Source organism: Saccopteryx bilineata, chromosome 6 (genome assembly GCF_036850765.1).
Source record: "Saccopteryx bilineata isolate mSacBil1 chromosome 6, mSacBil1_pri_phased_curated, whole genome shotgun sequence".
NCBI classification, from domain to species: Eukaryota; Metazoa; Chordata; class Mammalia; order Chiroptera; family Emballonuridae; genus Saccopteryx; species Saccopteryx bilineata.
The window spans coordinates 62389095-62417063 of NC_089495.1; the positions used below are offsets into that span (position 1 = coordinate 62389095).

The 27969-nt window shown below is 37.4% G+C and overlaps 1 non-coding gene across 1 annotated transcript; it reads left to right on the plus strand.

The window, feature by feature from the left end:
* Positions 1-22948: 22948 nt before the first annotated feature.
* Positions 22949-23024, plus strand: TRNAV-AAC (transfer RNA valine (anticodon AAC)). The gene has a single exon. It is a non-coding gene; the product is annotated as a tRNA-Val (tRNA).
* The last annotated feature ends 4945 nt before the right edge of the window (positions 23025-27969 follow it).

Genomic DNA, 27969 nt, shown 5'->3' on the forward strand with positions numbered 1-27969 from the left:
CTGTATCTGGTTTGTTGAGAAATTTAGCATCTCTGCTTATCACAGGTATTAGCCTGTGATTTTTTTTTCTTTGTAGTGTTTCTACTTGGTTCGGGAGTTATGATAATGCTGGCTGTATAAAAATGAGCTCAGCAGTCTTTTCTCCTGTAAAGCCAGGAGCCGCCATTGTGGCCATTCACATGCAGGTTTGCATTGGATTCAGACAGTTGGTAAAGAAACGACAGAGCCAAGAACTGGTGGGCCGTTAGCTTTAATCCTAGCTTGCACTCAGTGAGCAAGAACTATACACAGTGGGAAAACACTTCCCTTTCCATTCAGGGCTCCCAAAGCCACTGACTTATCCGAGTTTTTCTAGGATCAAAAATTTATACTTCACCAACCTTATTCACCTCTGTTCCCCATCTCCTTCTCTCTTTACAAACTTTGCACTGACTTTTCCTTCAGCACTCTGCCATCTTGGCTGCCTCTCCTCTCCTCCATGTGGCCTTTCTCTGCTCTCCTCTCTCTGCTCTCCTCTCTAATGCTAATCTCAGGAACCGAGATAGAGCAAGCTCCCAGTTTGCCCCACTTTATAGTGTAGAAACCTTTAATTCAATATACCAGGAGTCAGGAAACTTTTTGGCTGAGAGAGCCATGAATACCACATATTTTAAAATGTAATTCCATGAGAGCCATACAATGACATGTGTACTTTACGCATTATCCAATAAAAATTTGATGTCCTCAGGGACAGCTGTAATTGGCTCCAGCCACCCGCAACCATGAACATGAGTGGTAGGAAATAAATGGATTGTAATACATGAGAATGTTTTATATTTTTAATGTTATTATTATTTTTTTTATTAAAGATTTGTCTGCGAGCCAGATGCAGCCATCGAAAGAGCCACATCTGGCTCATGAGCCATAGATTCCCAACCCCTGCAATATACAAACAAGGAAGTCTCTGATACAAAGTCACTTATCTGAGGCATAATGGGATTCCTCATGAGAGTGCACCACCCCACAGCAAAAAGGTTGGAAAAGGCTTAGTTCTAAAACCAAGTCCCAGACTATAAGGATTCTGCCTGACCACAGCCCGCCCCCAATACACGTTAATATAATTACGCTCATCCCAAGCAATCACCTGGGCAACGGTCTTCCATGTGGACATTGCCATCTTTAACAAAGTGAACATAATATATTTTATCTGCCCAACATCTCCCCTTAAAGTTTTAGAAGTAGTTTAAGAAATATAGGTGTTAATTCTTCTTTGAATGTTTGATAATCTTCACCTGTGAAGTCATTTAGTCCAGAACTTTGGTTTTTTGGGAGTTTATTGATTATTGCTTCAATTTTTTTTTAGTTGAAATCAGTCTATTCAGACTTTCTGATTCTTCCTGATTCTGTTTTGGAAGATTTTATGGCATAGAAATATATCCATTTCTTTAAGATTGTCCAATTTGTTAACCTATATTGTCCATAGTATATCTGTGGTGTCAGTGGTTACTTCTCTTTTTTTAATTTATGATTGTATTGATTAGGTCCTCTGTATTTTTTTTTTTTATTTTCTTGACTCTACTTAAAGGTTTGCCAATCTTGTTTATCTTTTCAAAGAACTAGCTCTGGGTTTTAGTGATCTTTTTGTATATATATTTTTTACTCTATTTTATTTATTTCTACTCTGATATTTATGACTTCTTTTCTTTTAGTCACTTTGTGTTTTGATTGTTGTTTTTCTAGTTCCTTTAAGTATACAGTTGTATTGTTTAAGTATTTTATTTATTTATTTCTTGAGGTATACCCGTAACTATATGAATTTCCCTCTTAAGACTGCTTTCTCTGTGTCCCATAAATTTTGTGTTGTTGTATTTTTTTTCAATTGTTTTAAGGTATTTTTAGATGTATTCCTTTGTCTTGTTGTTAACCCATTCATTTTCCAGTAACATGTTAATTAGACTCCATGTCTTTATGTGTTTTTTTATTTTTTTCTTATGATTGATTTCTAGTTTCATCCCCTTATGATCATAGAATATGCTTGATGTGATTTCAGTCTTCTTAAATTTATTGAAACTAGTTTTGTGTCAAACAAATGGTCTAATCTGAAAAATATTCCATGTCCACTCACAAAGAATATACATTCTACTGCTTTGGGGTGAAATGCTCTGAACATACCTACTAAATCTATCTAGTATAGCTGTCATTTACGGCCTCTTTTTTTCTTGTTAGTTTTGCCAGAATGCTGCCAGAAGCTGGTCCACACTGTTGTAAACCCAGCTGGACAACGCTTGCGCTGCCAGACGCAGAGCAGTCGTGGCTAGTGATTGTGGTCGTAACATCGAATGATTATAAGTTGCAGTGGTTGTAAGTCAATCAATACCTGAAAGATCTATTCATTGATTTTAATGGGGAATTAAAATCACCTACAATGTCTGTATCACTATCCATCTCTCTCTTTATTTGAATAAATAGCTAGTGCTTTATAGCTAGTGCTCAACTTATGACCACGATTGGTTCCAACAGACCGGTTGTAACATGATTTGGTTGTAAGTTGAGTAGGCTATATGTACAGTACTGTGAAATGATGTTATAAAAATCTTTGAGTTATATTTTATCATAATTTTCTTTCATTGTTGTTATATATCATAATTTTCTTTGTTCATTTTATGCCATTTGTATCATCTCTACACCATTTTGTTTCTTATTTTTACATTCATCAGGTTTAATATTTGCAAAACATACAAAAGTACAAAATACAGGTGCATACAAAAATACAAAATACAAGTATAAAAAATACCATAGGAAACATTTTCCCAACTGCAAAACATATCAAAATATATAAACATATACGAAACATTTTATTGGCTGCTGGTGCTGGGTTTCATCAACATTGAAAATCTGTTCTGCTAGATATCCCTCATCTGTAATTAATTCATCCAGACTATTAACAAACTTACATGTTCCTTCCTCATCTGCACTTGCTGCTTCTCCAGTCACTCGAACACTATGCATTTGGAATCTTCTCTTGAATCTCTGGAACTAGCCAGTGCTTGCTACAAATTCTTGATTGTAATCTTCTCCAGCACGCTCCTTCAGAGTCTGAAATAGACTTCTTGCCTTTATCTGCACAGTAAAAAGACTTAATGGTGTCCATTTTAATGGTGTCTGTTTTTGAATTTGATCTTCCATCCAAATATATAGCTATTTCTCCATTTCTTGAATGAGCCCTCTTCGTTACAATTACTATTGATTGTAATGGGTGCAGAACCTTTCACAGCTTAACGAATTCTTTCTTTATCTTTCAAAATTATCGACACAGTCAAGTGTGATAATTTTGTATCACGTGCGATCACATTCACTTTCTTTTCTCCTTCATACTGCTTAATTACCTTCATTTTTTGTGTCGAGAGTGATGACCTTTCTTTCCTTCTTGGTAGGTTGAGGTGTAGACAAAGACAATTTCTTCTTGGTAGACATCTTGGGAGGGGTTTGATGAAAAATATCCAAGACACAAAACACAAATTGCTGTACTGAGTCTGGGACAACAGTTGAAATGGTATACGCGGAGATGGTAATGCTGCCAGAAGCTGGTCCACACTGTTGTAAACCCAGCTGGACAACGCTTGCGCTGCCAGACGCAGAGCAGTCGTGGCTAGTGATTGTGGTCGTAACATCGAATGATTATAAGTTGCAGTGGTTGTAAGTCAATCAATACCTGTATATATTTAGGTACTATGTTGGGTATCTATGTTGGGTACATACATGTTGACAGGAGTTATATCCTTTTGTTGAATTGATCCCTTTATTATTATGTAATGTTCTTCTTTGTCTCTTTTATAGCTTTTGTTTTAAATTTCCTTTTTTTAAGATATAAGTGTTGTTATAACAGCCAATTTTTTTCATTTGAGGTTCTTTACTTTTAGTCTGTGTGTATCATTGTTTTGAGTGGGTCTCTTATCAACATATATAGGAGTCTTGTTTTCTTATCCATTTGGCTACCTTTTGTCTTTTGATTGGAGTATTTAAATACTTTACATTTCAAGTGATTATTGATAGGTATATATTTATTGCCATTTTATTCTTTGTAACTGTGTTTCTCTGTTTGTTTTTTTTCCTTCTTCTTCTTAAATTAGACACATTAACACTTCTTGTAATACACTTCTTGGTTTGGTGGTAATGACCTTCTTTAGCTTTTTCTAGTCTTAGAAGTTCTTTATTTAGACTTCAATTTTAAATGATAACACTGCTGGATAAAATAAAGGAAGTGTAGGTTCTTGCTTTCCATCACTTTGAAAATTTTGTGTCAATTTCTTCTGGCCTAAAATGCTTCTGTTGAGAAATTAGCTGACAGATTTATGGGAGTTCCCTTATAGGTAACAAACTCTCTTCCTAGTGCTGCTTTTAAGATTCCTCTCTTTGTCTTTAATCTTTTTCATTTTAATTATGATGTGTCTTGGTCTGGGTTGCAGGGTTCATCTTGTTTGAGGCTCTCTGTACTTCCTGGACATATGTGTTCTTTTTCTTCACCATGTTAGGGAAATCTTCAGTCATTATTTCTCCAAACAGGTTCTTAATCCCTTGTTGTCTCTCTTCTCCTTCGGGTATCTCTACGATACAGATATTGTTATACTTCTGTTGTCCCAATGGTCCCTTAAACTATCCTATTTTTGTAAAATTATTTTTGTTGTTGTTGTTCTGACTGGATGTTTTCTACTACTTGCCATTCAAAACACTGATTTAGTATTAGCTTTCATCCAACCTACTGTTATTCCTTCTTGTATATTCGTCATTTCAGATATTTAGTTCTTTTTGACTGTTTTGTTATTGTTGCTATATCCTTTTCATGCCATTGAAGTTCTCACTAAGTTACTTAAACACACTTATAACCATTTTTTTTAACTCTATGTCTGATAAATTGCTTGCTTGCATTTCATGTAGCTCATTTTCTGGAGATTTATCCTGGTCTTTCATTTAGGATACTTTTCTTTGTCTTTCTATTTTGACTGTCTCTTTGCATTCATTCTTATGTATTAGGTCAATCTGTTATGTCTCCAGTCTTGGCAGGGTAGCTTATGTAGTAGGTATCCTGTGGGACACAGTGGCACAGTTTCCTTGTTCATCTCAGCTGGGAGTTCTAGGAATATCCCTTGTGTGAATTATGTGAGCCTTCTTCTTGTTTTCTTTTGGCTTATTCATGTACAGGGTCAACCTTTAGGTTGGCTGACTGTAAGAATTGACCACAACCATAGTGTATGAGCTACAGTGCAGGTGCTGACCACATAAAATAGAATTCACCTCAGCAAGTTATTATACTGCCTGCCAACATATCCCTTTGGTAATGCCACTTATGAATTGTATCCTGCTTTGATGTTGTCTGTATCTGGCCACTGGGTGTGCCTTTTGGGAAGGACTCTGGTGCAGGTCAATGTCAGACACTGCCTGTGATTGTCACTGGGCAACCTGTTTGGAGCCACAAAGGAATCCACATTTTGTGGCTGCCTCTTCTGAACACAATGGGCCAGCTTTCACCTGATCTGAGCCCAGTTGCTGGTCAAGAAAAAGCCAAAGTACTTGGAGATCCACCTTCACCTGCTATCTGCCTATTAAGCTCAGTCACTAAAAGAGCTTCTTATTATACTCAAGTTGCATAAGGTAGGTTCTCAGTCACCAGGTGAATGGTGCTCACCAGATTAATACAGGTTCGAACTTGGTGCCAGTCATAAGTCTGAGTCCACTCAGCAAAAGTTCTAGGACATATCAAGTCTAGCTCCCCCCACAAACAAGATAACCACAGAACTTTATGGTGGGATGCTGTCTCAGGGTATTGTTAGGATGAAACTAGAAGAGTTTATCAGGTCCAAACATACCAAGAGTTGGTCATAAGAAGGGAAGATTTTGCACTGGTTAGGCAAGTGAGGGAAAGAATGTCTCCTATTCTGAAACCACACAACTCAGTATGTTCCAGATTCTGCTGTGTGCCTGAATTTAGCAGGGCAGGGCCACCAAAAATTAGGATGGTGAGGCTTGCATTAATTCATGAAATGGAAGCTCTGGTCAGGCTTAGAAAAAGGTGGAAGAAAAGGTCCCTACCTCAGGGCCACACAACATCGTCTTTGTCAGATTCAACCCAGACCTTCTCAGCAGGGCAAGGTCACCCTGAGTTGGGAGTATGGGGTTGTTGGGAGATCAGAGGGTGGGGTTAGCATATTTCCTGTGAGAGAGGTGCCAGTAAGGTTCATGGGAAATTGGAGTGACCTCTGTTCCAAAGCCACACAGCTCAGTCTTTGACAATCTCTGAGTCTTCTTGGACCTCTACATCCTGTTCCAGGCAGCTGACTCTTCAGCATGGTATGAGCTCTTCAATGTGGGAAGACAGGGAGACCAGAGGGAGGAGTAATTGTATTTCCCCAGGGTGATGGAGAAAGTAAGGGAGTGCTCTACTTAAGTAAGATGGCATCAGGGTTGTGCAAAGATCTTGATGGCTGTCCCTTCAGCTCTCTCCCCGGAGCCACAAACCCCAGTCTCTCTAGTCTGCTCTACCCATTTTCCACTGGAACCTATGGTGAGTGGCTGTAAATAAGATTTTTTGCCTTGACATTTTAAGAGGCTACATGTTTTTCTAGTAGACTTTTGTCTCTCTCTGGCAGATAGAATCTCCACTGATTTGCACAGCCATATATTATGTGGAGCCTTTCCCCAGCTCTAGTGCTCTGGGATGGAGAGCTCAGCATGGCATTGAGTCCTCAGGCTTCTCAGAGGAAACTTTTGCAGTTGAGATATCCCTCTGAACCTTACCTGCCACCCATGGGAATGGGGCCAGGCCTTTTTGGGTCTCTGCCCTTCCTACCAGTTTCAATGTGGCTTCCTCTGTAAATTCTTGGTTATAAGATCTGCTTGTTTTCAGTTGGTTGTCCAGGTTGATTGTTTTATATTTTAATTGTAATTTCAGTTTGATATGAGTGTACTTTCCTCCTACTTTGCCACCATATTGGGTATCCCCACACTATTTTTTTTAAATTCAGACTTTGATATAATAATATATCATTTTAATTTATTTATTATTTTAATGAAAGAGAGAGAAGAAAGGAGAGAGATGAGATGCATCAACTCATAGTTGTAGCACATTAGTTGTTCATTGATTGCTTCTCATATTGCTTTGACAAGGTGGCTCCAGCCAAGGCAGTGACTTGGGCTTAAGCTATGGACCATAGAGATCATGTCAATGATCCTATGCTTACACTGTCAATTCTGTGCTCAAGCTGGTGAGCCTGCACTCAAGCTGGATGAGTCTGCACTCATGCCAATGACCTCAGGGTTTTGAACCAAGGGACTCCATATTCCAGGCTGACACACTATCCACAGTGCCACTACCAGTCAGGCAATATATAATTTTTTAGGAATTATTAATAACATTTTCATGAGTACTATTTCCTCAAGAGCTTTGTAAAGAATAGAAAACTGTGATTCACTTTTAGTAATGTCAGATTTAAATGTTATATTCAATTTTATGCTTAAAAGCATAGGTTCTTGTCTATATAAGATTTGGATTTTTTTGCACTAACACAATTATTATAGTTTTCTAACTTGAAGACCAATATAAAAAGAGAAATAAAATATGTGGAAACAAGGATGTTTTAAAATATCCCCAAATCTGGCCCTGGCTGGTTGGCTCAGCGGTAGAGCGTCGGCCTGGCGTGTGGGGGACCCGGGTTCGATTCCCGGGCAAGGCACATAGGAGAGGCGCCCATCTGCTTCTCCACCCCCCCTCCTTCCTCTCTGTGTCTCTCTTCCCCTCCCGCAGCCGAGGCTCCATTGGAGCAAAGATGGCCCGGGCGCTGGGGATGGCTCCTTGGCCTCTGCCCCAGGCGCTGGAGTGGCTCTGCTTGCGGCAAAGCGATGCCCCGGAGGGGCAGAGCATCGCCCCTGGTGGCCGTGCCGGGTGGATCCTGGTCGGGCGCATGCGGGAGTCTGTCTGACTGTCTCTCCCCGTTTCCAGCTTCAGAAAAATACAAAAAAAAAAAAAAAATTCACAAATCTCTTACATGTTCCCACTGAACAACAATGCTCTTTTTTTTTCAAGGTAAAAAAGGAAATTTTGTTTCACTTACTGAGAACTCAAAATGATTTTGTACATGTTTATATGTACACAAGTGTGATATATAAAACTACTTTATATCATCAGCAGATACAAATAAAAATATTATGTCCATGATTAATAAATTCATTCATATGAATTTGAAATTAGCTTAAAATGAAATTTTTTCTCAATTTATTTCAATTACTATATCTAAATGTGCTATCAGTTTTAAAATATTTTTCTTAATCCAGTGTTTTTTAATAAATATAGTTTAACTAGCTTCTTTTATTAAGCTATATTGAAAATTATTTGACTGTATTTTTACAAATATTTTTGGTTTCTTCTTAGTTTGATTTCATTACATTATTTTTTAAAACCTTAAATCTGGCCCTGGCCGGTTGGCTCAGTGGTAGAGCGTCGGCCTGGCGTGCGGAAGGCCCGGGTTCGATTCCCAGCCAGGGCACACAGGAGAGGCGCCCATCTGCTTCTCCACCCCTCCCCCTCTCCTTCCTCTCTATCTCTCTCTTCCCCTCCCGCAGCCAAGGCTCCATTGGAGCAAAGATGGCCCGGGCGCTGAAGATGGCTCCTTGGCCTCTGCCCCAGGCACTGGATGGCTCTGGTCATGACAGAGTGACGCCCCCTGGTGGGCGTGCCAGGTGGATTCTGGTAGGGAGCATGCGGGTGTCTGTCTGACTGCCTCCCCGTTTCCAGGTTCAGAAAAATACAAAAAATAAACAAACAAACAAACAAAAAAACCTTAAATCTGATTATCTTTAACATATGGTTATGTGATAAATATATACTTTTGAGGTAAAAATAGTTTTTTCAGTTTAAATACTTACTAAATTGACTCCTTAAGTAGTGAGTTATATTCTTAATTAAACATTATTTAAGAATGCTCATTCTAATTATAAAAGTTAGTAATGAATAAGTAAACAAGCAATATTTTTCAATATCATTTATGTTGTAGCTCTATGACCCTGTTCTAAACTTAACATTTCATTTTTTAAGAAAAGTTTAAAGATCCAAAAACACTAGTTGGAAATTTAATTAAATTTTTTTTTTATTTTTTTTAATATATGGACAAACTACAATACATATTTAAAAATATTTCAACTATATAATCTTTATATAATTTTTAAAATACATTTCTTATCTTGTTCTTTTATCTTCTTCTTTCCTTGTTTTTCTTCTCTTCTCCCTCTTTTTTTCTCCTCCTACCTTTTACTTCTTTTTTTTTTCTCTTGGTCTTGTACAGCACTTTTTACTTTTTCTGTGTATAACGCTTAGCTCTCTCTCTCTTTTGCGCGCGCGTGCGTGTGCGCACGCGCACACACACACACCAAGATATTTTCCAGGTGCATTATTTCCTAATCTAACAAAGGAAAAGTTGTTGTCTTTTATCATCAGATATATGCTGGAGTCTGGGAAAGCCAGTTAATTAATTCTATGACCTAGGAAAAACCAGTTTCTTAGATGTGAGCTTTACTTTAAAAAAAAAAAAAAGTAATAAGCACTTAAAGTAATAGCATTTACTGAACTATCTGGCAATCATAAAGCTTTAAGAGTAAAACTTGAAATGATTCTTGAATGTGGGAAATGAAAATAAAGAGGTTAATTATACTACTGGCTTGCCTTGGATATTTTAGAACATGTCTTAAGTAAAATAAAAGTGAAAACTTCTAATTCAACAATTGTATTTATTATCACTGAATGTTGGTCTCAGTATCTCTCACTTGTCATTGTTGATGTTTTTCCACAAAGTAATTAGGTATTATATACAGTGAGAAGTGTTCTAGTCTTAGGAAATGTGGTTTGTCTTAAATATGTGTAAGATCCTGAAGAGTTACTTACCATTTAGAAGTCTTTTGATTTCTTTTCAAGATAAAAAATGAAATAAAACAACCTGCCTAATTCTTCAGGATAGGAAAATTGCATTTATAAGTCAAATAAAATAATCACAATTAAAATTATGACTTTAACTGATTAATCTCACAGACATTTAATATTATCATGGCTAAAGTCTAACTGTTCATTTTTACCCCTAACCTGATACTTGTGCTAACATCCACAACTCAATAAATGACTCCAAATTGCATCTTTTTGTTCAGACTAAAACCCATAATGTCTCCATTAAGTTTTGCTCTTTTGATGCATCTCATTTTATACTTTAGCAAATACATTTGGTCGAAACCACAAAAAAATTTCCTAAACACACCAATTCTTGACAACATTCTTATTCCCAGCTGTGTCAATTTCTTGTCTGAAGGTGATGGTACTTTTGATTAGTTTTCCTACTCAATTTTTTTTGAAAAGATATACTGTTTCATCCTTTTGAAATACTATTTATATCATGTAAACTCGGTTCTGAGTCCTACAATTTCTCATCATACTTAAAACAATACCGAAATTTTAAATAAAATTGTGTAAGAATCTATAAAATCTTGCTCTGTAATTAATTCTTCAGTTTTATTTCTTATTCTTCACTAACTACTATGTTTTCGAGTCTTTGAACTTTCTTTTCCCTCCTTCAACCATGTATTCCCGTGGCTTGTTCTTTCACCTCACTTGTATCTGTTCCATATGCTATCTCTCAAGGATTTCCAAACTCTATTTCCTAAATTAGTATTCCCTAACAATGGATCTCATTTCTTTTCTGTGTTTTTTTACATAATTTATCATAAAATAATTATATATGTAATTATTTATAAGTATATTTTCTGTCTATCTAAGAGTTAGTTAGCTTAATAAACAGAGAGACTTTTGTTTTCTGCCTACTGTCACATAGGGCAGCATCTGTTACATAGTAAATCCTCAAGAGCTATGTGCCCATTTTAAGTAATTCTGACAATAAGAAAGTAGTAGGCTTCATTATTGTAATTTTTGGTATGAAGATAATAGAAAAACGGAGTGCTTGTTCTAGGTTACAATCTTATGCAACTCCAAATTTCTGCTCTTAGACCAAAACTGACCAAAACTATTGTCAGTTTCTGAACTAAAGTTATATAACATGTTTCTGAATTGCTGGAAATTATACTATTTATCTTTTGATTATATTGGAAAGGCATAGCAAATGTATCTAATGATATTTGAAAAGTTTTCTAATGATATTTGGTAAGAAAGTTTCTGGTAATAGAACTTTTATACTTTTGTTTATATCTTTTTGGTATGAGGTGATAGAAAACTCAAATTAAAAATTCTGTGCTTTATATTTTGTTAGGTATTGATTAATGTTATACTTTAAAACAAGACAGTACCTTGTGTCAGTGGTGTGTGTAAGTCCTGGGTTTGATTCCCAGCCAGGGCACACAGGAGAAGCACATATGTGCTTCTCCACCCTCCCTCCTCTCTTTTCTCTCTCTCTCTTTTCCTCCCACAGCCAAGGCTCCATTGGAGCCAAGTTGGCCAGGGTGCTGATGATGGCTCTGTGGCCTCTGCCTCAGGTGCTAGAATGGCTCGGGTTGCAACAAAGCAACACCCTGGATGGGCAGAGCATCGCCCCCTATTGGGCATGCTGTATGGATCTTGGTCAGGCACATGTGGAAGTCTATCTGTCTGTCTCCCCACTTGTCACTTCAGAAAAATACAAAATAAATAAATAAATAAACAAACAAACAAGACAGTATCTTTTTTAGAAAATTAATTAAATTTGACCTTTACTGCCATATAAAGAAAAATTATAACAGAGACACAAAATATCAGGATTCTTTGAAATGATGTACTCTATAAAAATCAGAATACATTAAAAATTAGAGCCTGGCCCTGGCTGGTTGGTTAGTGGTAAAGCCTCAGCCAAGCATGTGGATGTCCCAAGCTTGACTCACAGGGCATATAGGAGAAGCACATATCTGCTTTTCCACCCCTTCCTCTTTCTCTCTTCCCCTCCCATAACCATGGCTTGACTGGTTCTAGTAAGTTGGCCTCCAGGTGCTAGGATGGCTCCATTGCCTCCACCTCAGGCACTAAAAGATGGCTCAGTTGTTGAGCAATGGAGCAACGACTCCAGACAAGCAGAACATCACCCCCAGTGAGCTTGTCGGTGGATTCTGTTTGGGGCACAGCAGGTGTCTGTCTCTCTGCCTCCGCTCCTCTCACTAAAATAAAAAAAAAAAATAAGTAATTTAATAAATAAGAGGCTTAGTTCTTCTCACTGTTGAAAGTGAGTGGATTTTCCCTCCCTCTTCTTTGTTAGAGAATATACCTTAGAACACTTGAAAATTTAAGTACTTCTGTCTTTGAAATGTGTGTATGTGTGTGTGTGTGTATATATATATATATGTATGTATTTACATATATATGTATGTATGTATATATGTTTCTATCCTTTTGAAAACTCTGTAAGCCTTTTGCCAGCTTTGGGAAGCAGAAATATCTTTCTGAAGGCTGTGGGAGCCATTTCTTTGAAATGTCAGCATCAAAGGAGATTGTACTTCATCTCCCAGTTTCTGTGGGAGGAAAGAAGCCTAACTTCTGTGGGCCCCTTGCACTGAGTGGCAAAAGTACCTCTCGTAAGAAAGATATGAGAAACGTGTTTCTCTTCTGGCTAAAACTACTTAGCTAATCCAGATGGTCACCCAAATCATCAGGTAAAGTCACAAAGTATTATTTGCAGCCGATAATGATGTCAAGTCTTCATTTTAAGAAGGTGTATGTAATAGGTTGTATCTGTTTTGCTATATAAAGGGTGAGATTTCTTTCTGTGTGCAATCTCTTAGCAAATTGCCTGAGGTGCACATCATATTCTTGTTTAATGTTTATACTATAACCAATAATATTGTCTTTCTCTTCTACCCTTGTGGAGATTTCTGAGTTGGAATAAGATTCTTTTTCTCTAATTATATTTTACCAGTAAACTCAATCTCTTTGATTTAATTATATCATTTTTTTTGTTAATATATGAAATGGCTGATTAGTGAACTGGTGCTATTTGGATCCAATAATAGACTATCATTTGGCTTGCCTTCCTGGAAAGAGGAGCAAAATCTAGATTAACTGAGGTAACTGAATTGATCTCCTGTTATTTTTTACCCAATTAATCTCACAGAGAACAGCTAATATTCACTAGGCGTAAGTAAATTTGAGAGTTAACTTATTAGATAATTATGCTGGCCTAAGATTCAAGGGACCTGGTGTTTTGCAAATTTAAAAGCTGTTTCTTTCCATTTCTGTTGTAGTTTGGCAAGTCATAAATTATTATGTTTTATATGGATGATGAATATATAGAAAGGTAAAAAGACACAAATTTTTTTATTTAGAACAGAGTTATGATAACTATTAAAGATTAGATGATGTGGTAACAAAATCAACTTGGATATGATTAAGGAGAAACAGACCATTAGGATTTGAACCTGTAGCTTTAATGCATAATAGCAGTAGTAAAGTGCTTTAAGTGTATATACATTTACATAATGGTGTTCCTGAAATTTATTTTTTCCCTATGCTTCTAGTAATTATTTCAGAAATCATTTGTTATTTAATATAATCTTTTGATATGATATTCTTTAGGGATATGTAACATTTGGCAGGTGATCTTTGAATCACAACGTCACATGAATTGGTAAATACCAAAGGAAAAAATAAAAAAAAATTAAAAAACCAAGTACCTTAACTTGATTTCAATCTAAGTCTTTCTTTTGTCCCTATGGTTATATGAGTTTTTATGGCAATGAAATTATTATTTAGAAAAGATATAAAATGTTATTTTAGGTCATTAAATCTTCATAAAATGTTTTTCTTGGTTGTTGTTTTTTTCTAAATTAGGCATAGTGTAGGAAGAAAAATACATGGCTCAACTCTAATTGTGTTGTCAACAAGATGTAGTCGATAAACTTCACCTTAGTTTAAGCAATCCAAAATGAGATGCAGTACATTTGATTGGCAAGCCTAACTTAATATAGTCATAGAACTGAAGAGCTGGAACAAGAATTCAAGATTCTGTACGGATACAGTATTGCATAATGCAGTGGAGAAAAGCTACAGATGACCCCTGACTTAGAATGTTCAACTTAGTATTTTTTTTATGATAATAAAAAAATGCTATGCATGATAAATTGCATGGGATATTCAACACTGCAGTATAAAATACTTTGGTGTTAGATGAGTTTGCCCAATGATTGGCCGATGTAACAGTGTTCTGAGAACGTTTTGTAGGCTATGCTAAACTGTGATGTTCTTTAGGTTCGGCTGCATTAAATGCATTTTTGATGTGCTATATTTTCAATTTATGATACGTATATAGGATATAACCTCAATATAAATCAAGGAGTATCTGTATATAAATTTGGAGAGACTCAGAATCTCCATTTACTACTATTCACCTAGTAAATTTGAAATCATTAATAAACTACTCTAAGGTTGAGCTTCTCTTTAGTAAAGTGGGTATAGTAATATGTTACTTTTTCTAGTTTTATAAAAAAAACAAACACTAACTACCATGGATAGGATAGCACCCAGTAGGTGCCCAATACGTATATGCAATAAACCTTGATTTCATTTATTTGTCCACTAGAACTATTTCAACTGCAAAACATTTAATTTATGTTATTTAAGAATCATAGTGCAAAATACCAACTGAGAGAGCTTATTTACTAATAGTAATCTATCAGCTCTAAAGCAGTGATTTTCAACCTTTTTCATCTTGTGGCACACTCAAAAATATATTTTTTGCCAATCTGACAAAAAAAATGGTATAATTTTGATTCATTCACATCAATGGCTATTGTTGTGTTGCTGTTGTCATTTTTTAATTTGACAATTTAAGGGGAAAGAGGTCAGTATCCCTGAATAAATAATCAGGTATTGTATGTTTTAAAAGTTCTTGCCTGACCTGTGGTGGTGTAGGGGATAAAACATTGACCTGGAATGCTGAAGTCGCCGGTTTGAAACCCTGCACTTGTCTGGTCAAGGCACATATGGGAGTTGATGCTTTCTGCTTCTCCCCTCCTTTCTCTCTCTTTCTCTCTCTCTCACTCGCCCCTCTCTAAAAAAATGAATAAAAAAGAATAAAAATAAATAAAAAATAAAAGTTCTTGTGGCTCACAGTGTGCCTGCTCTGGCACACCAGTTGAAAATCACTGCTCTGAGGGGATAAAGACAGAAACTAAATATATCCCATGAATTACATGGATTTTTGTCAAGGTACATATCAAGCTTATCTATTACAAACTTGATGTGAAGCAGGCAAGTTAAATAGGGGAAAAGGCTTCAAGCTCTTCCTCTCACTTTCTTTGTCTTGGCTGGGGACTTTCACTTCCCCTTCCCCAATTTCCTATAATTTGGAGAACCAAAAAAAAATTGCTATTTGGATGAGAGAGAAAAGGATGAGCCTCATCAGCAGTCACCCCACGAGTGTCAGAAGTAGAGGACCACTCTACCCTTCCCTGCCCATGCCTAAGAAAAGTCTCCCACCCAGACCCCATCAGGTGTGTCTGTTCTCTGAGGTTGCCTGCTCTCACTTCTAAAATGTATATGTCCTATCACTTCAATAAATGTATTGTGTTTTGCCAAATCTTTCCGTCACACTTTTGAATTCTTTTTTGTTCCATAACAAGGACCTGGATTAGGTTGAAGCTTCTTTTTGACCTTCCCGGGTGCTGTCCATCATCATCAGTATTGAATAAGTTCTTATTTTTGTGCTGGTTATGTGATATTTTATTATCATGTAAAATTATTGCTAGATGAAACATTTGTATTTAAGTAATTAGCAAAATAGAAAATTGTGCATAATATAAAACATTTTTTTTTGTATTTTTCTGAAGCTGGAAATGGGGAGAGACAGTCAGACAGACTCCCGCATGCGCCCCACCGGGATCCACCCGGCACGCCCACCAGGGGGCGATGCTCTGCCCCTCCGGGGCGTAGCTCTGTTGTGACCAGAGCCACTCTAGCGCCTGGGGCAGAGGCCAAGGAGCCATCCCCAGCGCCCGGGCTATCTTTGCTCCAATGGAGCCTTGGCTGCGGGAGGGGAAGAGAGAGACAGAGAGGAAGGAGAGGGGGCGAGGTGGAGAAGCAGATGGGCGCTTCTCCTGTGTGCCCTGGCCGGGAACTGAACCCAGGACTCCTGCACGCCAGCCCGACGCTCTACCACTGAGCCAACAGGCCAGGGCCTATAAAACATATTTTTATTAATATCTAATTTTTATTTTCTTTTAAGAAACGATATAATTATTTACAAATTTTCTTTTCAAATTTTCTAACCCAATAGATAACATTATATAGAACTCACATAAACCAAAACTCTTTGGGACCCTTAAATATTTTTAAATTACTTTAGGAATAGATGAAAATTACATTCTCCATTTATTAAAGCAAATAGAACATTCCTCTTCCCACTTTTCCTTGGAAACAGTAAAGCTGAGTCCTGAGTCTTCACTATAACCTTTGAAACAGAGAAAAACACCGTAAGGATTAAGCTCAGTGGATTAGTTCCCTGGGAATTCTGTAACAAATAACACAAACTAGATGCCTTAAAATAACAGAATTTTATTTTCTCATGTGTCTGGACTCTAGAAGTCCAAAATCAAACTGTCAGGAGGCTCTGCTCACTCTGAAGACTCTAAGAAAGAATTCTTTCTTTTTTTCTTTCTAGCTTCTGGTGATTATCAACAGTTTCTGACTTTCCTTCATTTGTAAATGCATCACTTTAAATTATGCCTCTATTTTTATGGCTTGCTCTCCTTTCTGTGTCTCTCCGTTTACATGACCTTCTTATAAGGACACCAACCATAGGATTTAGGTCTCATTCAAATCCAGTATGACTTCATCTTAACTAATTATATCTGCAAGCCTCTTATTTTCAAATAAGGTCACATTCTGAGGTTCTGTGTGGACATAAATTTTGGAGGGAGACTATTTAACCAAGTACAATTTGCTTTCTGACCCCCAAAATTCATGTCAATCCAAATGTAGAATACATTTACATCATTCCAACATTCTCATGATCCTTAATTCATTGTAACATTAACACTATAAATATAAATCTCATATAAATGTCATCAACTCATTTTGTATTTTGTTGTTTTTTTCTCTTAGTCGGGAAAGGTTCTTTTATTCACATGATTTTTTTATTTCCACATACCAAAAATTAAAGAGTTTTGCAAAATATAAACCAATATTACCTCTCTTATTTAATTATATTATTATTATTCATAGAAAATCTATATTACTGTTAGCATAGGTAGTTAGCAATAAATAAAATGACTACTCAGCTGCCATCTCAAGAACAATGAAGGCCCAGAGGAGGAAGAAGCACTGGCTTACTCAGTAACCTGGCCCAAATCCCCCTTGCAGCTGGTTGCTGACAGAGGATGGTTGAGCCGGGGTACAAACAGAGTTTCAGGTGCTGTGGAGTCACTCCAGTCATAAACAGAGGAAACTGTCTTGCATCAGCAGATGCAGCAACCTCAGCTGCTTTTGCCCCAGGCCCTTTGATTTTTTTATATAACCCTTGCCCTATCTCTCCCTTGGAGCTGACACTCTTTGTTGGTATCAGCCTGCTTGCACCCAGGTGCTTTTAAAATAAATTTTCCTCTATGAACACTCTAGCCTCATGTTTTCTATTCAACCTGCGGTTTCTTCTTTTCAGTTAGCTAGTTATGGATAAAAAAAGGGAGAAGAGGGAGTTGGAAGAAGGAGTAAAATATTAAATTTAATAAAGCTGCAGGGTCTGCTTTAGTAGAAAGTTGTACTATTCCATTGAATTTAATTTGCTAGGAGGCTATAGCTTTCACAGGCTCATTTGTACATTCTAGGAGACTATTGTGCTATCATTTCTTGGGACTTAATCCTAGAACTGGTTAGGAGGAGTCTCCCCAAAGTACTGTTGGCAGGGTGTCTGATTGTTGTGGGGGGAGCAAGGACAAGAGTCTACTTGGCAGATGACTCAGCAGAACTTTGGGACATGTGCAATGGAAGTCAAGCTGGCACAGCAGGCAGGGGGCCGCCAGCTTCTACTTTGAAATATGCAACATGACTACATAATGAATTTATTATTACTATTTTAAGTGAACTGATAATTAAATATTTAAAATATTCTCAGTATTAAATAGAAAATGTTGAAATGTTTGAGACATATAGTAAAAGCTCTTTGGAGTTCTTAACAAGTTTTCATTTACTGAAAGTTTTATGAGTCAAAACATTTTTGAGAAAATTAACTGCCCTACTATTTTGTCTTATGATGTCAAAGTGGCATAGGCTGTTCCAAAGCACTTTCTCACACAATAAAGTTTGATGTCTGGAAAAGATAAGATATTATTTTCTTTAGTTCTTTGTGTATATCCTTACAGCAATGCTACACAGGTTGGCCTTCCTGCTTACTGTCTATCTACATTTTCAAAAATTATATCATCATTTTTATATAATCAGCCTTTAAACATATTATATTTTGAAAGTGATTGTCAGAATGCTTGGTTTTAGTGAAATATTTAGTATTTTTTACACCCCAAATCTAGGCTTTTATCATTTGTTTTCTAGTGTTTGGGTTTTATTTTAACTATCATCTTTGTTGAATTAAAAGTATGTTTCATACTTTTAGAAAATAAATAGTTACTGTGTAGTCTGACTTCTACATATTCTTAGTATTATGAAGAAAAGAGGATGGACAGAAGATTTCAATGTATTTTTTGTTTTACAGAGTTTTATTTTAACATATAACAAATGCTTTTCTTTGTTTATATATTGTATACTTCTATAATTAGAATATAAATATTTTTCTGAAGTTAGATAACACACATTTCTTATTTCTATCAGTTTTACCAAAATATGACTTTAAAATTTTTTCTCCACATGCTATAACTATTATAATGACATTGCATGAATCCATTCTCAAAAGTTTAGATATATGTGCAGAAAATGTAAAGAATTAATTAAGCATTATTTTCCCAAACAGTTTAAACTAATGTAAAGCTTTTCATTAGTGACCTAAATTGCAAGGAATTGGTCATGCCTAAAAAAATTTAATATCATCTGAGAAACAATTATAGTTTAATGGGCTTGATCTTACTATTAGTTCATTGCTTACTAAGGCAATGTAAACTGACATTTTAATGTAATATTTAGTAATACACCTGGCCTGAAGGAATAATTTCACTGCATGTTAGCAAAAAATGTATGCACTTACCAATGAAAGGAAATTATACTTAATCTACTAAAGAGATATGGTGTGAAATCCAATTACCAAATTCTTATCGGAAGGCCCATTTAATATGGTAATATATGAGGACTCATTTTAGAATTTTAAATTATATAATAAATATTTCATAACCTGAAAGGATATTTAATATTGCATATATATTTTTTAGTTTAAGTAAACTGAATAACATTTTTAAAAAATAATTTGAAGAAAACACTTCAAGTGATTTTTGTCAAGACTGGGCTGAGCTTGCACGGGATGGAGTACATGCTGAGATTTGCTGATCCTGCTTACAGGCAGCAAATGGCCCAGACAGTACAACTTGACACACTGATGGACAATTACCATGAAAGTTAGTGAGGCATTTAGAAAAGCATAAATAGCAGAGCAGAAAAGATTTGTCCACCAAAGGTTTACAAGAGGACATATATCCCTGCTCAAGGAAGACTGTTTCCTATGCAATTAAAATGAATTCTTCATCTGTTTAAAACCACTTACATAAAACACCCCCTTCTCCCATCTCCACAGGTTCTTCATCTGCAGCTGGGTCAGGCTTTTGGCCAGTGTACACCAGGCCAGTAGCTAATGTGTGCATAGCCATGTACAGCCAGAGATAGTGCTAGGAAGAAGCCCTTAGCAGACAGCTTGCTGTAAACATGTACAGGAGCAATCCTTACGTGGGGGGCATGCTTCCCACATGTCCATTAGTATATAGTTCCACTTGCACTCTTGCTGCCTGCCGCTGGGAAGTAGTTAAAATCTGAAAACATTACCTATAAATATTTGTACACATACTCACCCAGAGCAGGTCCCTAAGTAAATGGGTGAGGTGGTAGCTTTCCTAGAAAGAGTTCAGATTTCTCTCCCTCTACCTATCTACAGATCAATATGTAAATAAATAAATAAATAAATAAATAATAATGAGTTACTATGAAATATATACTGAAATACATGTAATTCTAGGAAATGTTTTATAAGTTACTCTTTTTTATTAAAATTAGAAAATGCAGAAGAAATCTGAAATTATTATTTGAGTTATTTTACAATTCTTAGATGATAGCAAATGTAGTTTTCAGTTTGTTTGTTCAGATCAATAACAATGCACTAAAATTATTCCAGTAAGGAATCAAATAAGGAAGATATGCCTTGCTCAAGCTAGCGACCTTAAGCTTCAAGCCAGTGACCACTGGGCTGAAGCCAGTGACCATGGGGTCATGTCTACGATCTCATACTCAAGCCGGCAACCCTGAGCTTAGGCTGGTGAGCCCACACTCAAGCTGCATGAGCCTGCGCTCAAGTCGGCGACCTGAGGGTTTCAAACCTGGGTCCACCATGTCCCAGTCCAATGCTCTATCCACTGTGCAGGCATGTCCTACTATATATTTATAGATGTTACTTCATTCATTTACTTTGCAGAAAGCCCGATATTCTTGGTCTCAGCTATTGTCAGTAAAATCAAACCACATTTTTATATTTTTTATTTTTAATCATCTATACAGAAAATATTCTCAACTAAGTGTATAAAGATGTATACTGCATTGGGTAGGTTTTTAAAAATATATATTCAATAATGTTAGAGTATTTTTCAAACTTGATTTTTGAGATGCATTTTTTAAGTATCTTCATATTAGAAACATACTTATTATTATTATTTTGTAAGAGAGAGACAGAGAGACAGGAAGGACAGAAAGGGAGAGATATGAGAAGCGTCAATTTGTAGCAAGTGCAGTACTTTTTAGGTGTTTATTGATTGCTTCACATACGTGCCTTGAGTAGGGGGCTCCAGCTCAGCCAGTGACCCTTTGCTCAAACCAGCAACCATGGGTTCCTTTCTATTCTTACATGCTCAAAGCAGTGCCCCCACACTCAAGCTGGATGAGCTTGTGCTCAAGCCCTGGGGTTTTGAACTCAGGACCACAGTGTCCCAGGTTGACACTTTATCCACTACAGCACCATCAATCAGGCTAGAAGAGTATTTATATTAAATCAATAAATGTAGAATTATTCTTTCATGATTAAATATATATATATATATCTTATTCCTGGTACAATGTAAGAGGTAAAAAATCATTCCAAATACAGGCAGTGTTTAGGTTACAAACAAGGTAAATTCTGTAGGTTTAAAAATGTTTATGTATTTATCTACACAGAAAGGTAAAAATAAGTACTATATTAAGACGAACATCTGTCTAAGTTTCGTTTAACAGGTAAATGTACCTGTTCCAACTACCATACAAATTCAACTTAAGACCAAATCTACAGAACCTATCTCATTCATGACCCAGGGCTGCCTTTGAGGCAAAACGGGAGAGAGGAAACTGATAAATGGCTGTTTCACTGAAGTCTTTTAATAATGTTTCCAAACAAAATTTTAATGTGCAATAGTTCTCGATGCTTTAATAAAGGCAACATAAATAAGTTTCAATCCATAAGTGTAATTGCTACCTCAGAATTTTATAGAGCGTAATATGTGCATGAATAGGTAGATTGAATATAATTTTGTCATGAGAAACTTCCATGTCTACATTCCTTTTATGAGATAGTAAATAAACCACTGAGTTGTTACATTATTATTCTAATCAAAGTTAATTGGACTTGAAAGGGTAACTATGAGGAGCAGCCAACAAGTTAGATGCCAGTATAGTAAGGTAAAGTTTTTCTCCATAGTGGAAATGGTGACTATTTAATAAGATATAACTTCTTAGGATATTTATATGTGATTCCTACAAAATGTAAGCAATTAATAATGAGTCAGACTCTTTCCGGGCAAAAACACAAGAGTTTATCTTGTAGCTAATGATGGCAGGTAAAAAACATATAAATTTGCTAACTAGATTTAAGTCTAATTCTATGATTTAAGTCAGATGTCCTTTAGTGCTGGTTGACATTATACTCTGTATGCATATGTATATATGCATGCATATATATGTCAATTTATTTTCCCACCTTCCTACAAAATCTATGTCACACTTCCGCTTTTTCCAAATTACCTTTTTTTTTTCAAATGCTCTACGCCTTTTCAGCTGAGGAATTTATTTCTTATTTTACTGGTAAAATAAAAGCCATTAGAAGAGAATTATGTTAGAAACTAAACTGACAACCAGTTCAGAAATGTCCCAATCTGAGACTGTAACACACAGCTCTTTTTCTTCCCCTGCCTTTTTTTTAATTTACATAAAATCTGTAAAGATATAGTTCATGGGTTCCACAGCAGCTCCTTACAATTATACTTCTTTTACTTTTCTGGTCTTTTATTTCCAACAAATTGCTTCTACCCTCAATTCCTGGGCATCAAATGATTACATGACTTAAATCATGACTTCCGAATTATCAGGTAGAAAAAGATAGGGCATTGGAAAACATACTCATCTTTAGCTGAATCAACTGATTTTAAAAACATTTTCTGGCCTGACCAGGCCATGGCACAGGGGATAGAGCATCAAACTGGGACACAGAGGACCCAGGTTCAAAAGGCTAAGGTCGCCGGCTTGAGCGTGGGCTCATCTGGCTTGAGCACAGCTCACCAGCTTGAATCCAAGGTCACTGGCTTTAGAAAGGGGTCACTTGGTCTGCTGTAGCTCCCTGGTCAAGGCACATATGAGAAAACAATCAATGAACAACTAAGATGCTACAATGAAGAATTGAGGGTTCTTATCTCTCTCCCTTCTTGTCTGTCTGTCCCTATCAGTCTCTCTCTCTGTCTCTCTCTCTGTCTCTGTCACCAAAACAAAACAAAACAAACAAACAAAAAAAACATTTTCTGGGCGGCCCTGGCAAGTTAGCTCAGTGGTAGAGTATCAGCCTAACATGTGGATGTCCCAGGTTTGATTCCTGGCTAGGGCACACAAGAAAAGCACCCATCTGCTTTTCTGCCTCTCCCCCCTCACTTCTCTCTATCTCTCTCTTCTTCTCCGCTCCTGCAGCCATGACTCAATAGAGTGAGTTTTCTCCGGGCACTGAGGATGGCACCATGGCCTTCACCTCAGTCGCTAAAAGAAAAACAAAATGATTCTGGTTGCAATGGAGCAAGAGCCCCAAGTAAGCAGAGCATTGCCCTCTAGTGGGCTTGCTGGGTGGATCCCAGTCCAGGGTGGTAAGGGGGGAGCATGCAAGAGTCTGTCTCTGCCTCCCCTCCTCTCACTGAAAAAAAAAAAAAAGAAAGCATTCTCTGTAAACCCTACCTCATTTCCTCTACTTACTTTTATCATCTTCCCATCCTCATGGAAGGCTAGGTAGAAGGCATTACCAAAAACAGAGTGATTCTCTGTTTAAGGAAGATAGGAAGAAAAGATATTGGATAGATAACTAGTATTCACTATGGCAGTCCCATGGTCCTCAAATGTTATTTTTTTCTGAGGAGAAGGGATATCTAAACTGCTAAATAAAATATCTGATCCTATCATACCCCAAATACAGAAGTAGAGAATGTAAAGAAAAATCAAACACACACACACACACACACACACACACACACACAAAACCTTCCCACTTAGAAAAGAGAAAATGCACACCTGCACTGGCTCAAAACAACTATCAAAAATCATTTTGGGGGACTAGTTAACATTTCTTACCCAAGTAGTACAATAAAGCTTTTAATTTCTGGTTCTCCTTTGTACATGTATCTCTATCATTCATCAAACGCTTCATTTTCATTACCACTGTAATTCATTCTGAAATGTGCATTAAGGGGAAAAAAAAGTTTTCAAAGAACATTTCATAGACTGGTACAATTTTGGAGACTTGGAGGATTATTTTAAGGGCTATAGTCCCAGGTATATGTACAACCAGCCAAGTTTTTAGATATTTTGTAATTGGCATTCTCAAAATCCTTTAATATTACGTGTTTCTTTACTTTGAGGCAATTCCTTGTATGACTAATTACAAGTCAAATTTGCTTAGATGTAATTTTCAAGCACAAAGATTCTTGTGTTTTACTTACAGACATTGTAAATGTTCCATTGATCTTCTTGTGCCTTAAATTGGCAGCTACCCTATAACCATAAAATACTATAATTAAGAAGAAATTGTTTTTGATATGTTTACCATAGGCAGGTTTAATCTCAATATAAGGCAGAGATTATCAGTGAAAGATGCTTGAGAAAGTCTGGTGGATATGCTTCTTTCTTGCTAAGATTGCCTTTCTGCAGTCACTGCTTTTGGAGCTCAGTTAGGGATACAAGGGGAATGTCAGTTGGCTTTTTCCCCTGTTCAAAGGTTCAAAGAATAAAGATGAAAAAAGTTAAAATATATTAGCAATTAGTATTCAGCATCATATCAAAAAGTGATATAACATGAAAAAATAGAATTTACTGTAAAGCCTCTAGTTTTTTTAACAGCAAAATACAGATGTATTTGCCACATTTGCTGATTGAAGAGATAAGCAGAGTATTATTATTATTGTTAAGTAAAAATATTTCAAAAATATTCAGTTAGTAATTATTTAAGATTACTAGTTTTAGCAAACTAGAAATTGAAGGTAGCCCCAATTCATAAAAAATGCATACATTCTAAAAAGTATCTCACCAAACACCCTAATATTAATGAAGCAATTTTTGAATTATTATTTTTTAAAGTTAGGAACAAAATATGAATGTCTATAATTGTAATTTCTGTCCAAGACTGAAAGGAAAGCAAGAATCAATGCATTCAGGGTTAAAAAATAAAATAACAAAATATTTGGTTAAAAAAAGAGAAAGGCCCTGGCAGGTAGGCTCAGTGGTATAGAGCATCAGCCTGGCGTGCAGAAGTCCCAGGTTTGATTCCCAGCCAAGGCACACAGGAGAAGCGCCCATCTGCTTCTACACCCCTCACCCTCTCCTTCCTCTCTGTCTCTCTCTTCCCCTCCCGCAGCCAAGGCTCCATTGGAGAAGGGATAGCCCGGGCACTGAGGATGGCTCCGTGGCCTCTGCCTCAGGTGCTAGAGTGGCTCTGGTCGCAACACAGCAACGCCCGAGATGGGCAGAGCGTCGCCCCCTGGTGGGCGTGCCGGGTGGATCCCGGTCGGGCACATGCGGGAGTCTGACTGCCTCCCTGTTTCCAGCTTCAGGAAAAAAAAAAAAAAAGAAGAAGAAAAATAAAACAGTTGTTGTCTAGAAGTCTCTTGTACATTTATTTGTATATTTGCTTTCATACCTTTTCTGTCATGTTTTGTACAGTTATTTTTCTAATTTTTAGGTTCTCATAAAAACTGGCTCTCTGATAGATGTAGCCAGTGCAAGCTCTTAGAACAAGCTTGGAGGACCAGAAGCCAAAGAAGTCAGGATATTTGTTTCACTTTCTATCTCACTCTAAGGCAGTATCTCCAGGAGCAAATCTGTCTTTTTGTGCTGCCAGATTGCAAATAACATTTCCTTTTTCTGTGGACACACTTTCTAGAGGGTAGTTCCTTCTTTCTCCTCTCATCAAGGTTCTAGCACGTTCTGGAATGCTTTGGTTTCTGAACATAGGTAAAACTACCTTCATCCATTGTTTTATCAAGAAAAGGAAATTTCTGAGGTTTTCATACATTGTTAAATGCTGATTGTCTCACTTCCCCTGATTGCTTTCCTGTTTTTTCATCACTTGTGTATTCAGTCCCTGGTATGAATGTCACTCTCACTGAAATAAGTAGTGTAATTTCTCTTTTCCTTATCTGACCCTGACTAATAAGGATATAAGTCAATAAAGAAGAAAAAGGAGTTCCCAGGACAATCATTAACTGTGCAAAAGGATGAAGAAGCTATAAGCCAAGATAATCAATTGATAAAAATCTAAAATTGAAAACTCAATATATAGTAAAGAGGATGTTTTGAGATATTTTTAATGCCTCTATCTCAATTCTACAGTAAGTCAATTATGAAGTCCACATTTCTCAGTGTTGTGAATTTTTCTAAGTTCCTGATAGTCACAAACTCTTACTTTCTTCACATGACCTAGCATAAGCCTTTCTAAAACTGATAATTATTTTACATAAATAGTCCAAGGCCTACAATGTCATTGAAAATCAATCAGGGTAGATGACGTCAGAGTAATGGCGGGGTAGGAAGCGATACTGATAAATCTCCCCCAAAACTCAACAAGATCTTCAACCAGAAAGAGAAAAACCTAAACTTGGAGCCTCCAGATGCTTCGCAATACACCCGAAGGTATGGTCAAGTGAAAAATTGGCTAAATATATAACCAAACCCCGAAGGAAATAGGGAGTAAGAAATGCTCCGCCTTCCTCACTAACCTAAACAGGGCGGCTTTCTCTGGTAACTGTGAATATAGAAACTGAGGCGGGCAAAGGGGGTGAATAGATCCAGGCCGCGGCACAAACCGCCGAACCAGGCTGTGGCACGGAGATCCAAGCTGAGGAAAAACTGATCCTGTGGCAACCCGGGCTATACAAGCTAACACTCGTGCCAAACCCAAACAAAGAAAGACAAGCGGGGCAGCCATTTTACCCGATCTCCTGGTTGGTGCGCAGTTAGTGGGCGAGAGACTTCTTCCTAGGCCCCGGGAGTGGGTGCCCGTGTTGCCCCACAGAAAGGCAGAGTCGGAGGCCTTTCTGTGGGCCGAGGGCGGAGTCTCTGGGCAGCCCCAGCGCCCTGGAAAGCCTCGCACGGGAGGGAGCGAGAACTATTTCCAACGGTGGAAATTTTCCGTGCTGGTGGGGGTTTCACTCAGAGGGAAACGCGGCCAGCCTAATATCCTGGTCTGCGCGTGCATATAGCGAGAGATTTCTCCGAATGCCTCGGCAGTGCACGCCCGTGTAATTGCACAGAGGGGCAGAGTCAGGGGCCTTTGTGTGGGCCAAAGCAGAATCTCGGGCTGCCCCAGCGCCTTGCAAAAGCCGCGCACGGGGACAGAGCAAGAGTCAATTCCAACGCTGCAACTTTTCCCTGCGGTTAGGGGTTTCACTCAGAGCGTGAGACTGCTGGCCGGATATCCAGGTCTGCGCACGCAGATAGTGAGTGAGAGTTTCCTCCAAGCGCCCCGGAAGTGGGCACCTGCCTGTGTTACCAGACAGAGTGGCAGAGCCAGAGGTCTTTGAGTAGGCGGAAAGCCCGCCTGACTATGTTAGCAGCTCTGACTGACTGAGCCTTACCAAGAGCCCTGTGCTGAGTGGAAATAGAGTGGGGAGTTGCCAGCTCTTTGAGCCTCTTACTATCCAGGCAGAGGCAGCAGCAACCCCATAGCTGGATTATCAGGCTACTAATTGAGGAAGGAAAGACTAGGAGAAAGGCTCCAGGAACACAGACTCTCTCACTGTCAGAGCCTATAAATGCTAATGAGCCTTGACTGCCAACGAAACTAAAGCACAATACATGACATTGCCATAGAGACTTATCAACTGCAAACCTCTACCTGAGCGTGCCAAAGGGGCAGAACCCGGGGTACAGAGTCACCGAACAGGAAGAGGGAGAGAAAAGAAAAAGCAAGAAGATAACCTCTCAAAATCAAGAATAATCTGCAGACTTTATAACCTATCCCATTTTATTATACCTGTTCGTCTATTTCTCTTATCTTCATTCTTGATACTTTTTTTCCTCCTCCAATTTGGCCGATTAACTCTCTGCCGGTCTTACTCTCTCCTCTCCTTGAACTACACTACCCATAAGTGTTACATCTCCCATTATCTTTTCTCTCCTCTTCCTTTCTCTCTATGAGGGTTGCACTCCAAAACCCTTAACTCTCCTCTCTCTCTCTCTCTCTCTCTCCTTTCTTTTTTCTTCTTTTAGTGGTTCCCTCTTTTTCTCTCTCTATCTCTTTCTTTTCTCCCTCTATATTAGTTTCTTCCTTTCTCCTTTACATCTCCTCTCATTCA